Genomic DNA, 5375 nt, shown 5'->3' on the forward strand with positions numbered 1-5375 from the left:
TTCTCACACCTATTTGAAAACAATCATCAATGATTCTAAAATTTGATCTTTATTTGTTTATTGTATGATTTGTACCATTTTAATTAACAAATAGACAGCTGTCCTGCTTGTGATTTCTTGTTTTCATGAAAAAAGTAAGCTAACAATCATATTTAGTGAATATCTAATCTATTCTGATTTCTAGTCTTCTTCTAACCATGCTAAAACAGTAAGTTACAACCTACAAGTTGGACATCTGCCTTAAATTAGAATTAAATTCAAACACACCCAGGTAGCTGGAGACAGAGTTGATTTCAATGAACAATGTTCAAATTTGACATGTTTTTCTACTTTTTTATGCATATATACCTTAGAAAGGTAGAAATAGGTTGTTTCTTGTTCATTTCAAAAGTAATTATCATAGCAGATGTTATTTCAAAGTCAAATGTACATTTACATATCCTACATGTAATCTTAATGCAGACAATTAAATAGAGGGGGGGGGGTTCAATTATGTAAACACATCTAAATATCTTTATGAAATAAAAAATAAAGGAAACATAATTGTATACTTTTATTGAAAAACAAATTTTCACAGCAATTATGAATTTCTTTAAACAGCCTTAATTTTGTTTTCATAATTTCTTATCAAACACAAACCACAACATGGCATGATGCTTTCTTCAAGTTCCATTATTGTTCATGCATTATCGGATTTAATTTGAATTACCGGTAAATGGTCTGTAGAACACAAGGAATATGCATGTGGATAGAGGTGACAGGTTAATCTCAGGAGCTGACCCACAAGAATCAACAGGTACCGGTAAAAGCCATGTGGTAACAAGAGTCTGTTTTGAGCTGAAATAAATAAAAAAAATAATTAGCTGTGTTTACATACATGTACTAGTAATAGCTGTGTTTACATTAACATATGCATAGTATTTCTGTAAAAAATACACTGACCATGCAGTGTAATAAGTATGACATATCCCAATACATGACATAACATTTAGGCAGTACAAGATCAAAAATCTGCATATCAAGTCATAATATAATATTAAACTAGAACTGTCCTAATGGGACTAATACCCCCGCTAGGCTAATTTCAAATGGGACAAATAATTGAATTGAATAATAATTAAGGTTTGGAACACATACAAAAAAAAAATCCTAGAATTGTAAAAAAAAAAAAAATAGTTAACAAAGAAAAATTAAAATCAAAATTGTCAGAATTTCACTGTAAATACATATCTATAACAGTAATACATTTACAAATGTATGTATTTGATGATATATTTTTTTAATTTAATTGATTTAAAGAAAAACCAACAAAATGACAATAACCCCTCCCTTTGCAGTGAATAGAAATACCGGTAGCCAAGCAATGCTCTTCTGTTGATAAAACTTTCAATATCTTTCTAATAAGAGTCTTGACAGATGCAATTAGTTGTTTCAAATTTTCCTCACTTTCTCCTATGGCACAATTGAACTCCATATCAGAAAATTGATCCCATAGGACTATGATTTTCTTTGATGAGCTTGTTAAATTTAATAAACTCCCAAAACATTACCATAATTACCATACTATGTAAAAATATGTAAAAAAGAAAATTTAATATTACAAACAATTTTAAAATTGCCAAAACACTACAATCATATCAGTAATTTTGAATTTCATTCAAATTAATGCCCAATAGGGTCACTTCATCAAATTACTTGACAAATAAATTTAAACAACCTTTAAAAATAGTTTAACTTCTTTATTAATAATTATATTATTTATTTCCTTATAATGATAGACCTTTTGGTTTACATGAAACAGTTTTAAAATAGCCCCAAAACCATCACCCATTTTACAGATTATCAATTTCCCCTAAACACATGCTCCATCTGAGCCATGGCTCAGATAATGGCTCCCTTGGGACAAATGAATTCAGCCACACTTGTCTCTGATGTTCTCATTAGCTCCTAAGAATTTATCATTGACAAACAAAAACTTTGCATTGTCAGTTGATAGAATACTTATAAAAAATAATTTTTTTTTTTATTAATTAAGACATAAAGACAAAAAACTCCATCTGGATGTATTTATATAAATATATTTTAGAGTGTTTTCTATTAATTAATTAATAAAATCTGTAAGGATTACCTCCCTTACTTTTCAACATTAGTGTACAATATATAGAATAAGGAAAATGAATACTGTCATAAAATCATTAAATCTTGTCTGATCTTAAAAAAAATTTGCAGGTGCACATCTTCAGATGGTGTTCAACATATGTACAAAATTTCAAACTGTTCCATGCAGTAATAAAAAATTCTATAGGGGGGACAAAGTTGCGTCTACAGACAGACGGACGGACAGACAGACGGACAGACGGACAGGGTGAAACCAATATACCCCCCTAAACTTCGTTTGCGGGGGTATAAAAATTTTCATACTAGGTATAAACACTTATCAAATTGAGAAAGAGAGAGAGTTTGAGAGAGAGAGAGAGAGTTTATTACCGTACTTGTAGTGCAACAGTCAATATTTCAATTCGTAAATTACAAACGAATATTACCCACCGAACAGCGTCAAAGTACATGTACTGGTATTAGCTTCTGGTATACCATTTTTTATCAATTCTACTGTGTGGTTTTTTTTTGCAAATAAATTTAGGGAGGGTTTTTGTTTATTTTCTTATAAATTACATGTTTTAAAAACAATACTACGTGTAATAAGCATAAAACATGTATGAGTAAACTTAATGAAGAATTTCTAATAGATTATTTTTCAAAGAATGTGGTACATTACATGTATGTCAATCTTTATAAAACTAGCGTATATTTCGTGCGCCATAAATTGCAAGTTTTTTGTAAATATCATTTACTTGCATGATAGGTATATATGGTCTAACCAAAATTTTCTTCATAAAGCTACAGCTGTATGTACCACATATATGTTTTGTCACAAGTATACATTTTAAAAAAAAAATACCCAAATTCCAACAGTTTAAATAAACTCAACTCATTCTCTGATAAGTTCATTGTGTTTTGTGCGTGCATATCTTATTTGTCTGCTGCAACAGCGGCCAATCAGCGGTAAGCTGAATCCACAAAAAGAAAGTTTGTGTTTTAGGAGCGGGTAAATTGTTTATGCGACACTGTCAAGAAAACCACACCAAATAATAACAAGAAACATAAATATTCACTTAAATGTATTCTGTTGTAAAGTAAAGGTTTTTAACACTTATTGCATCTTGCAAAACATGTGATGACCTTAATCATCTGTCATATATCTGATATACATGTATATGTAAAAGATGGGAGAAATAACGACGGAACAAAGTGGGATTCGAACCTTGCCCTCTGAATCTCTAGTCAAGTGCTCTACCAACTGAGCTACATGTATCTGGCACCGGTATTCAAACCAGTCTGACCGTCACATTCCTCCCCCTTAAATGATCTTCACCCTCGAAGATCATCCCTGGCAGGATCGAGTTAACCTGTTAGTTCCTAGGGGTTGGGTCACAACACCAATATTGTAACAGGATGGGAGAAATAATGAAGGACCAAACCGGGATTTGAACTTGGGCCCCATGAATCTCTAGTCAGGTGCTCTACCAACTGAGCTATCTGGCACTGGTATTCAAACCGGTCTGATCGTCACATATATAAAGAATTATTTTAAACAATGTCGTTCAATAAAAAATAACACTCGCAACCTTCAGTTTTTGTCTGTAATTAATCAATATTGGCGTGCGATCAGTTCTCGCCGAGTACCATTTCTCACCAGTGCATTGTTACGTCATTTTATCAACACATAGAATTATATACGAAAATATGATGTAACAGTGCACCAGCGAGAAATGGTCCTCGGCGAGAACTGCTCGCACGCCAGTACTGCCAGTAGTCAGATTAAATAAAGAGAATAAAAAATTACATTTAAAACATTAACAAGGACAATTTAAGTACACATCATAACTGCTAAACAAGAAAAATTATGTGAACTGGTAGAATGGTAGGCATAGTTCTAACTTGTAACCTACATGTACAAGTACATGTACCGGGTACCCGTTGGTCTGCTAAACCTCTTTAATGATACAATGATCAGCATCATAAAGATATTAAAGTCATGTTTTAACTCTGAAGTCTGAAGTATACAATTTTATTTACTTGAAGTTATGTCTACAGGGTATTCATGACTACATTTGGAGTCTTCTGCATAAGAATATATGATATGTTTCTAATTAGACCCTGCTTTGAATTTTGAGTTGAAAATTCACAATCTGTTATTTTTTTAAATAGATAAATTCAGTTACCCTTTCCAGTCCCTCATGAACCTCGAGCGAGTCTAAACATCCATGAAACATGTAAAAATTACACGTTAGTAAACAAACACCCACACCATAACAAAAACATCTAACAGTGTGCACGTACTTACATGTACATCTATACTATATACTAAATTTTAACCAGTTAACAAGAAACTTTAAAAGGAGTAAAAGCCTCACCTTCTTCAGTAACATCCACATAAATCACACACTTTAATGTCCATCTTTTCTCCTTTATTACTCGTAGCTTATCAACGGCTGATCGTCGACAGAAGTGTGGCTGTCAGAATTTCCTCGTAAACGATTCACACGAGAAAAATATCCTCCTTAAACAAATATGTAGTATTGTTCCCTGTGCATGTTCATATGTTTCACAGCAAATTGAAAATGCATGTGTACACAGAAAGAATACACAACTTCTCTTCTGCATTACGGCTCTCTCTTTTCTACAATGCCGTTCGTTACTGATTACATTCGGCGCGCGCGCGGGGGTTACAAACAGGGGCGCCCCGACAAATAGTTGCACATAGAACGATTAAATAATGTGTGTTCATTGAATTCATAAATGATATAGATGAAAAAAATGAAATTGAATCACAACAATTTATCTAAGACGCAACACAACGTAATGCAGTAAATGCCTGGGCCTTAATGTGGCATTTGTTTGCTTGTGTGTCTATGTAGACATATTAACTCGTTCATGTACGATTCTCACATATTTGTTTTATGAAATTTGAAAAAAAATATAGCACAGAACTTGTTTAATTTGATACCAAGTGACATTAATTAATATAATAACAATAACTGAATTAATTTTTTTTCATAAAATGATAACGATTTTTGCTATCAGAAAAATACGTGTATGAGCTGCTGACCCCTAATTATAGGGGCCAGCCCTTTTTTCTTAATTTTAAATGAAAGCTCTCGTTATTCTAAACAACTTTTGTTCTATATGTATTTACAAAATATTTTTAGTTTAAAGGTTATAATACAAAAAGCAACAAAATTTCAGCCCCGAAAAAATCTTAAACTTTGGCGACAAATAGCTCAAAAACTAACAAAGAAATTACCAGAATTTTC

The 5375-nt window shown here is 32.0% G+C and overlaps 1 long non-coding RNA gene across 1 annotated transcript; it reads right to left on the reverse strand.

Annotated features, from left to right (window-relative positions):
* Positions 1-539: 539 nt before the first annotated feature.
* On the reverse strand, positions 540-5014 carry LOC136270256 (uncharacterized). The gene is made up of 2 exons (XR_010708013.1): positions 4476-5014; positions 540-837 (listed from the first exon to the last, which is right to left on the reverse strand). It is a non-coding gene; the product is annotated as an uncharacterized lncRNA (long non-coding RNA).
* Between the last annotated feature and the right edge of the window lie 361 nt (positions 5015-5375).

This window comes from Magallana gigas, chromosome 7 (assembly GCF_963853765.1).
Source record: "Magallana gigas chromosome 7, xbMagGiga1.1, whole genome shotgun sequence".
Lineage (NCBI taxonomy): Eukaryota > Metazoa > Mollusca > Bivalvia > Ostreida > Ostreidae > Magallana > Magallana gigas.